Below are 10450 nucleotides of genomic sequence, written 5' to 3'. Positions count from 1 at the left end.
CATGAATACTAAATAATATCCTAGTGCTTTAACTTGCTAAGCCAAATTAGCGTTTGCTTGTATATTTAATAGCATTTGGTACATCAAATCAATAAGGAATGTCAGTATATGACAACTTTTATAAGGCATAGGGCAAGCAAGGAACAAAGGAATTGCCTGTGTCTATCATCTACTTATTTATTGTTGGCAATGGCAGACTTATCATACAAATAAAGCCAAAGTGGTATTCTTGAAGCAAAGGTCTCGTCATCAACAACAAAGCAATTCAATGGATTATTGCTGCACCATTTGTAACAAAAGTCTGCAAGATAATTTACTCTACTGCAGCATAGCTTGCAAGGTTTATTATTTCTTTTTCGTTTTCTCCATAAGATAAGAGTTTCCGTTTACTCCTTTAAATTTATTACATTGGGTTTTCGCATTAATTTCTTGACAGGTTTTAGATATATGCGGAGATGATGAACCTAAACTCGTGCGCTGTCTCAAAGACGAAGATGGTGAAGAGGCGCCATTTGTTCCACGTCTACCGTTAACCAGGAAGCCAAGGCTAAGGCGCTCTAGAAAAGGCGTCCCTCTACGGGCTCCCATGTTCTAATGAATAGAGATCAATCTAGTTCTAGATATATATTGCCGAGGGAAGTTCGGCTTTTCTGGAAAATTCTTTCTTTCAAATATCATTTATGTAGAATTGACAATCTGGTTTTGTCTCCTTGAGGGTTTGAGAGTATGAGTTCAACAAAGCAAGCTCTCACTCTGTTCATCCCATCACTTCAAATACTCGGACTATCTATGTAAAGTCTAAAAATAATACTTCCATGAAAGATAATACCAACCTTTGAGTACGTGAGCTCTATACAAACGATATTTTCGAAGATTTTTTTAGAAAGAGTAGATATCTTATATTATTCTCGCTCGATGTATAAATAAATTTTAAAATAATTATAAATTTAATTTAAATAAGAGATAAATGACAAATTTTATCTTATATTTTAATAAAATTATCAATATGACTTTTAATTTTTCTAATTTAATCAATAGACTTGTCTTCAATCTATCACTCTGACTTAACGTGTTAATTTCTAACTTAAGAGGACACGTCAACCAGTAATAAACTGACGGTGGCATGTGAGTCACAGAGAAAAGGCAAAACAGTCATGAAATGGGGACTCGATAAAGATTTTACCTTTTATTTTTTTTAAAAAATACATAAAATAAGATCCTCGCATCCACCCTCATGCTCTTAATTCTTCTAATTAATAGAAAAAATATTCTTAAAATTAAAAATATCATTCATCCGGACGCAATCAAACCCAGAATGAATATTGATAAAAATCCAATGTCAAATTCAATTTATATAGAATATGTACAAAATTTGTATTCATACAATACCTCCTTCAAACCTGAACCCTTAAATCATCAAATTTCATTTGTGAAACCTTATACATGATTTGATCCAAGTCCCAATTCTAGATCAAATTTCTCAAACCCTAAACTTAAAGAAAATTAAAAATCTTTAAACCCCATATTTCAAAATAAAAGCAAAATCTCTACAGAGCCAAGATTTGGGTCTCAGAATGGAGCTGAAATTGGGGCAATGGTTGTGCTTTAAGTGCTTAGCAGCGATTATGGAAGATTTGAGGCGAAGAAAACAGCACGTTGCACAAGGAAAGGTTTCTCTCGAAGTTCCGACCAAGGATCGGTTTGAGATGGACCTTGAATAAGGCTCCCTTACCCTTGGTGGCTTTCATTGATGGGGCTTCTATGGAAGACGAAGAAGGTTTAGATGACAACAAATAAACAGTGGAAGCCATTTTGAGTAATAGGAAACTGCTTTGGTTGCTTCGGCCACTTTTTGGGTTTGATGGAAGGTCATAAAAATGCTGTTATAAAGATTGAAGACATAGTTTGAGGAAGTCCAAAAAACAAAAAGCAAAGCTTGAAAGAGAGAAGAATCAAATGTTAGATTGAAGATAATACAGGTAGGCAAAGTGACCGTTTTATATAGGTAGGTAAAGAGACCCTTTTTTTAACTTCAAAAAAAATCTCTTGGTTTATTGATTGAGTTTCAAAAAAGTTTTTGGGTATCTTTTACTTTTTCGTGTATGTAATAAGTTTCTAACAATATATTTATTTTATTTATTTATTCTTTTAATTTTGGAAGGAAAATTTTAGCAGATCCGTAAGTTTGACTCTCAGTCAGTTCACATGTTAGAAATTAACATTGTTAAATTAGAGTAATACAATGATAGGTGGAAGAAAAATACAGGTATCGTGCAGGTGCCATGTTGGTACTTTCATTAAAGTATATTGTTCAAAAGTTTAATCCTTACCACCTTTACATTTTATAGTTATATCAATGTTGTCTAGTTATATATTGGTGTATTAGTTTGAATGTTGATATATGAATATAATAACTTCTAATAAAAAGCTAATGTTTGTCCCATTAAGAAAAAAGTTAATGTTATTCTTTGATTTGAAAGAAATATCTTATTTCAAAGCTTATTTAGGGATAAATTAGATTAATTGCTTATTGTGATAAAATTAACATTTTTGGTTAAGTTTTTATTTAGGTGCAATAATAATATAATTGGATAATAAAAGTCAATAATATCATATTGATTGATTGTGTTTTAATTTAGTTAATGTCGACATTATTATTAGTGTATGAGTATATAAGTTCAAGCATATCAAAACGCATTTATGTTTTTATTTTAAATGTTAGGAAATATTATGAATAATTGTAAGCATTTATATAAAAAATTAATAAAATAAACATTTCAATCAAAATTTTATCAAATGATCTTCTTTTTGCATTCTAACTTTTATATTTTTAAAAATTTATTTTATATTTTCAAATATAATGCAAGAATCAAATAATAAAAGTACAAATAACATAAATAATATTTTTCTCTACAAACCCTCAATTCCTTTTCTTCGAGTTTCATCCCAGTAATGATCCCAAGAGCCATTTTGAGGGGTTATAACCATTTCGGGATAAAAGGTGGAGTGATGTTACAATAGAATGTTGACGTTGGCCAGAACCGAAATCCGACAAGCAAATAAATCAGAAATGTAATGACTCAACTTTTAATGGTGTTGTAAAATTTAGTTTTGAACCAAATTAATTAAGTTAAATTAGTAAATAATTAAAATAAAATAATTATGAGTTAAGTACAGATTGAAAAGGTTAAATTATTAAGTATTATTAAATTAAACCGATTGATAAAAAAAGTATAGAGACTAAATTAATTAATGACTTTATTGTGAATGTTGTCATTAAAGAGTTTTAAATGAAGAAAGATTAGAGGACGTAATTAATAATTGCACGTTGGACTTGAGAGTAGTACCTTAATTAACTAATGGCCTAGTGGGTGAAGGTAATCTACAACATTAAATTCCACTAATACGTGTATGGTGAGATTATAGCCATTGAAGTTAAATAATTAAATTTAATTAAAGTATTATTTCATGTTATATTCACTAGTGTTACAGAGAATAAGTAAAAATTGTCATCTCCTTCCTTGCTTAGACTAACCAAGTAGGAAGAGAAAGAAAAATATTCTTGTTTTCCTTCCATTGCCGAAGCTTAATCAAGAGAGTTGTTAAGCTTTATTCATTTGCTTTCGATAGATTATTAGATATAGACAGCTAATATTCAAAACACAAATGTTAATATTCAACCAACCAAAGTTTTAGTTGAGTTTCTACTATTGGAAACATATTTGACTTATAATTTACTTTTTTGAAATTCAAATATGGATTTTGCAGCGGAAAAATACGATGACTTTAATTTAAGTTGAGTAACATGCATTGTCCGGTTTCAAAATAAGTATCTAAATCCATTCAATGAGATGCGTATGCATGCATAAAAACCCCAAAACTAAGAGAAAAACCCAAACCACAGACTAAATAACTCTACAGTCCAATAAATAAATAAATTTAGGAAAAATGTAAGTGTAATACCCCTAACCTATATCCGTCATCGGACTAGGGTTATGAGGTATTATCAGACATACCAGAATATTTCGTAATCATTTCACAATCAAAAGTCATACATCGTCATTGTAACACCCCGAACCCGAGACCGTCGCCGGAGTCGAACGCGAGGTGTCAACAGACTTCAAACCACTTATTGAGAAGTTCCAGACAAGCTGCCAATCTGTGTGCTAGTCGCTTCAAAAATCATAACTTGAGTTTTACAACTCGAAAATCAGCTTTGTAATTTTTTTCTGAAACTAGACTCATATTCCCATCTACATATTTTTTTCTAGAATTTTCGGTCAAGCCAATTAGTACAGTTTATTAGTTAAACTCTCCCATGTTACAGGGGCCGACTACACTGACCTTCATGCGTTACAACTCGAATAACTCCCTGTGCAGGACTTCAATACTGGTGCCGTTTGTTTCTATAGAAACTAGACTCAAGGAGGAATTTATACATATATGGTATGACTCCTAATTATTTCTGGTTAATTTATAATGAATTTTCAAAGTTGGAACAGGGAATCCAGAAACCGTTCTGGCCCTGTTTCACTAAAACCCAAATATCTCTTAACATACAACTCATATAACCGTTTCGTTTCCTCCATATGAAAATAGATTCATCAAGGTTCATTTACATAATTTATTCACTATTTAATTCCATTCCTACTATTTTTAGTGATTTTTCACATCCACATCACTGTTGCTGCCAGCATCATTTTCTAGGGTAGACTTTCTCATCTGACACATAGCTTCTATGATTCAACCACCCCTTTTTCACATATGGTCCAAAATATAAGCATGATGACCCATTCTAATTGTGACATCCCAAAATTGACCCTAGTCGGGATGTGGTTTCGGGACCACAAAACTGAGGCATAAAAATAATTTATAATTTATTTTGATGCCTATAATATGTGTTAATTCATGTGTGACATTTTTGATGTTTCGATTTAGAGTTATAAATGTGAATTTCACTAGAAAGGGCCTAGTAGTAAACATTGAAAGTATGATGGGGAAATGTGGGATGACTAGTTGATAATGCATGCAAAAATAAGGGATTTGCATGTCAAATTTCCCCCCCTTAACATGAAGTGGCCGCCATGACAAGGAATCATGGGCTAAACATGTCATGAAACATGTTTTGTTGGTGCACTAGGAGAAACAATAAACAAATGAGTATGGGTAATAAAGAAAGAAAAAAAAAAAATGTGTGTGTGTGAGTGAAACCCCCCCCCCTTGCCGTGCATTGTGGAAGAGAAAAGAAAAATTTTGTTCATCCATTTTTCTCTTCTTTGGCCGAAAATACTAAGGAAAAAGGGAGGATTTTTGCTTCATGCTTGGTTTAGAAGAGAACTAGAAGGAGATTTGGCTATACTTGCATCAAGATTAAGGTATGTTTGAGGTTGTGTCATGAGATTCATGCTTGTTTTGGTTGCTAACTTGATGTGCATGTTAGCCATGGTTCAAATCCTTGTTATGCCATGGAAATGGTATTTGGCCAAGGTGGATTTTGTGTTAATGCCATTGCATGTTAAATATGAAGCTTGTTAATGGTGTATGTGATGGGGGATTGATGGCTCTTGGACTTTCTTTTTAGTATTTTTGAGTGAGACATTAAGTTCTTTGCTTAATCATGACCAAAATGATGGTGTTGTGATGTATTCGGTCATGGTATATCCACAAGTATGATTCATGCATGTTGCATGGTAGGTAAGATTTGAGCTTTGAATATGTGTTTGCACATGATGAATTGGTATGACATATATACTATTTCAAGGTATATATTTGCTTGGGATGATGTTTTCGGTTATGTAGTACATGAGAGATGTGTATTGAGCTACAATATGTAATCGTTAGTTAGTAAAATGCATGCTGTTTTTGTGTGGTATTAAGTGCATAATCGGCCTCAACATGGGCATGCATATTCGCCACATGAGGGGAAATTGGTGTGCATGCATTCGGTTAGAGGCAAGCATATTGATGCCTATTCTTGGCTTAGAAAATTCGCTAAGAGGAATACTAACTAAGGTGTTGAGTTCGATTCATGATTTTGTACATATGCGACTTTGATGCCTAATGAGTAGATATTTATATATTGGCTAGGCATCTTGAATTCCTCTTCCGATGCTCAAATGATAAAACCAATTTATTTGTTAAATTTAGCTCAAGAAGCTAGAGGTGGAGAATCAAGCAAAGGCAAAGGAAAGATAATCGAGTAGTCGATTGGAAATCGTTTCATCCAATATAAGGTAAGTCATAAAGCATATATTTGGCATTGATTTAAATGATCATAATATATATATGCAATTGTGTTTAATGAATTGATGTGTAAGTGGAAATGTGTGTGTATGGAATGATGCCATTGTTGAATGTATAAAGGTAGTAAAATGCATAACGTATTGGTCTTGGCACTAAGTGTGCGGGTATAAATGGACACGGTGACAAGATTGGCACTAAGTGTCTTGATTTAAAATTTGTACAGCACTAAGTGTGCGAATTTGATTATATAGCACTATGTGTGCGAGCTGATTATATAGCACTAAGTGTGCGGACTTATTATATGCTTTTGCATCACTATTGGCACTGAGTGTGCGATATTATCGAGTTGATCACGGACAGCGGATCGGGTAAGTACCTCGAGCTCATGATGAATAGAAAATACGTCCATGCTTGGGGTTGAATTGGTAAGCCTTAAATCTATGTGATGATTGAAATTGTATGGTTGTGCTGGAAAATGAGTTAATGTGTAAAAATGCTTGATTATCTTGTTGTGTAGAATATGAAATGTGGATGTATGAATTGGTGCGAGATTGGACCGAAAGGTTCGAGGTATTATGGTATGGATTCGATATGGACGAGTACCTAGTTTCATTTGTTGTACATGTAGTAGTAATTTTATCGATGGATTGACGAATGCTTATGACTTACTGAGTTGTAAACTCACTCAGTGTTTTCTTGTCACCCATTTTAGGTCACTTGGGACTCGTCTTGTTGTGTGCTCGGAACCGTCGTTGAAGTCATCACACCGCTGAAATCTTGTGGTATTACTTTTTTTTGTTGTTGAAGAACATTTGGCATGTATAGGCTATTATATTTTGTCGATTTGTGGGATTGTAAACTTTAAGCCATGTGAAAATGGCCTATGTGGTCGTCGAGTGGGATGCTAGAACCTATAGCCACGAGTCTTAGAAACTCAAATTTTGTTAAGGTGGCCATAATTTGTGTCATGTATGATGGATGATTAAGGCCAAGGAAAAATTCATGAAATTGGCATAGTCTACTGCAGTAACTGTTGCGGACAGCAGCAGTGAGATGAGATTGAAAATCACTAAAATAGTATAAGTAGAATTAAATAGTGAGTAAATTATGGAACTGATCCTTGATGAATCTATTTTATATGGACGAAACGAAACGACCATATGAGCAGTATACTGGGAGATATTAAAGTTCTCGTGAGACAGGGCCAGAACGATTTCTGGGTCCCCTGTCGTGACTTTGAAAATTTACCATAAATTATCCAGAAAGAATTAGGAGTCATGCCTTATATGTACAGATTCCATTTTGAGTCTAGTTTCATTAGAAACAAACGGCACCAGTATTAAAGCCCTGTACAGAAAGATATTCAAGTTGTAACGCGCGGAGGTCAGAGCAGTCGATCCCTGTAACATGGGTGACTTTAACTAATAAACTGTACCAATTGGCCCAACCAAAATTCTAAAAATAAATCCATGGATGGATATATGAGTCTAAATTCAGGAAAATTTACGAAACCAGTTTCCGAGTTTTGGAACTCGAGATATGATTTTTAAGGCGACGGTGACGCAGTTTTCCAGCCTGTCCAGAAATGCCAAATTGGTCGGTACTTTAAGAGGATTTGTCTCGTTAACCCCTCGTGTCCGACACGGCGTCGGTCACGAGTTAGGGTGTTACAATTTTATTGGTATCAGAGCTATGGTTTAGTCGGTTCTAGGACTACCATAGCGCGTGTGAGTCTAGCTATACATGCCAAATTGATAGTGCTTAATAATGTGATGACTTGACGGTTGAAATTTTTGTTTTAATTAGCGATGGAACCGGGTAGAGAGACCCTTGGCGGATGACGTTGAAAGTGTAGCGGCTGCTCCTGCGCAAGGGACACCGCTGTTGAGCCTCAGTCATCCGCGAATAATCAAAATGAAGGGCGAAACAAGCCTTCTTCACTATGATGAATGAGTGGGTCGCGCAATATGCCCGAACCAACCCGGCTGTCCAACCATTCCGAATTTAAACACTCCACCCCAAGAGCCCGCAATGCCTCCGATTCTCGATCCTGTGAGGCTGAGTAAACCACCGTGGACTTGATTAGGAAGCGTGGGGCGAGGAGTTCAAGGCCATAGTTACCGATGATGCCGAAAAGGCCGAGTTCGCTCGATAACACCATTAGAGTGTTAGATGAATGTCATGCACCCCGACGAATGTCTTAAGTGTGCTATATCCTTGTTGCGAGACTCACTTACTATTGGTGGAGGACTTTAATTTCCATAGTCCCAAATGAACGAGTTACTTGGGATTTCTTCCAATCCAATTTGAAAGAAATACATTAGTCAACGGTTCATCGATCGAGCGTAAGGAATTCTTGGAACTCAAGCAAGGCGGATGATCAGATCTCGAATACGAACATGAGTTCGTAAGACTTAGTCGGTATGCTCGGGAGTGTGTGGCTGATGAGGTTGCGATGTGCAAAAGATTTGAAGAAGGATTGAATGAAGAGTTAAAGTTACTAGTGGGAATTTTGGAGATAAAGGAGTTCGTGACACTAGTCGAACGAGCCTGCAAGGCGGAAGAACTTGGGAAGGAGAAGAAGAAGGCTGAATTTGAAGCAAGAGATTACCGTAAAAGATCGACGAGTAAAGCTCCGTTCTCGGCTACAAAGAGGTTCAGGGAGGACACCAGTAAGTCGAGAACGACTGCGGGAATTTCCATTAGAACCCGACCACTGACGGACTCCGAGCTACTTGATAGCTAGTGTGGGCAATAATCGTCAAGAGAGACACAATGCCCCCAATGTGGAAGACGACACCTAGGTGAATGTTGGGGTAAGTCTGCTAATAGGGCTGTTATGGATGCGGTTCAAGGACCACTTCATTAGGGATTGCACGAGACTAGATGAGAAGAATAAGATGCAAGGTGCGAGATCTAGTGGGGCGACGACTAGAGGTAGACCCCAGGGTTTCGGGAGGTAGGGCGGTAATCGAGGGGAGCCACCGATCACGGCTGTTCGATCCGAGACCCGAGCTCTGCTAGAGCATATGCCATCCGCGCACGAGAGGAGGCATCCTCCCCGACGTTATCACTGGTACTTTTACTCTCTTTGATACTAGTGTGATTGCATTGATTGACCCGGCTCTACTCATTCATATGTATGTGAAACTTTAGCATCCAAGAAGACTCTACTGTTGAGTCTCATCGAGTTCGTAATTCAGTGTCAAACCCTTTGGGTCAATACGTATTCGTTGATAAAGTGTGCAAGAGATGCCCCTAATAATTCGAGAATCTGCTTTTCCGGCCGATCGATGCTTTTACCATTTAATGAATTCGATGTTATTCTTGGTATGGATTGGTGACCGTACATGATGCAAATGGTGGATCGCAAAGGAAAACCATTGATTTGAGGAGTACAAATAATGAGGTAGTCCGAGTCGAGTCTCTCGATTTAAAAGGAGCGCCACGATGATATCTTCTATGACCGCTTCGAGGTGCGTGAAAAAGGGTGTGAAACATACCTTGCGTATGTGTTTGGAAGTAAAGAGACGGAAAGGAAACTCGAATCGGTACCGATGGTTTGTGAGTATTCGATGTTTTTCCGAGGAGTTACCGGATTGCCACCGGTTCGAGAAGTGGAATTCGCATCGGTTGTACCGGTACTACGCCGATTTCAATAGCCCGTGTCGTATGGCATTAACGGAATTAAAGGAATTGAAGGTTCAATTGCAAGAACCGGCGGATAGAGGTTTCGCTCGACCGAGTTTTTCTCCATGGGCGCTTTTGTATTGTTTGTGAAGAAGAAGGACGGAACCATGAGGTTGTGCATCGACTATCGTCAACTCAATAAAGTGACGATAAAGAATAAATATCCATTGCCACGAATTGACGATTTGTTTGATCAATTAAAGGGAGCCTCGGTGTTTTCAAAGATAGATTTGAGGTCGGGTACTATCGGTTGAGGGTCCGAGAATCGGACATACCAAAACCGCTTTTAGAGCGAGGTATGGTCACTACGAATTCTTGGTGATGCCGTTTGGGCTCACTAATGCCCTACGGTGTTTATGGATTTAATGAATAGAATTTTCAGGCCATACTTGGATCGGTTCGTAGTTGTATTTATCGATGACATTCGGTCTATTCGAGAGATGAAACCGAGCATCTTTGAACACCGAGGCTAGTGTTGCAAATCTTACGAGATAAGCGATTATCGCAAAGTTCAAGA

The 10450-nt window shown here is 36.6% G+C and overlaps 1 long non-coding RNA gene across 1 annotated transcript; it reads left to right on the top strand.

Moving 5' to 3' along the window:
• The first annotated feature begins 206 nt into the window (after window positions 1-206).
• Window positions 207-840, top strand: LOC128285445 (uncharacterized). The gene is made up of 2 exons (XR_008275923.1): window positions 207-340; window positions 437-840. It is a non-coding gene; the product is annotated as an uncharacterized LOC128285445 (long non-coding RNA).
• The last annotated feature ends 9610 nt before the right edge of the window (window positions 841-10450 follow it).

This window comes from Gossypium arboreum, chromosome 2 (assembly GCF_025698485.1).
Source record: "Gossypium arboreum isolate Shixiya-1 chromosome 2, ASM2569848v2, whole genome shotgun sequence".
NCBI classification, from domain to species: Eukaryota; Viridiplantae; Streptophyta; class Magnoliopsida; order Malvales; family Malvaceae; genus Gossypium; species Gossypium arboreum.
The sequence above is the reverse complement of the archived record's forward strand: the minus strand, read 5'-3'. Positions and strand labels throughout refer to the sequence as shown.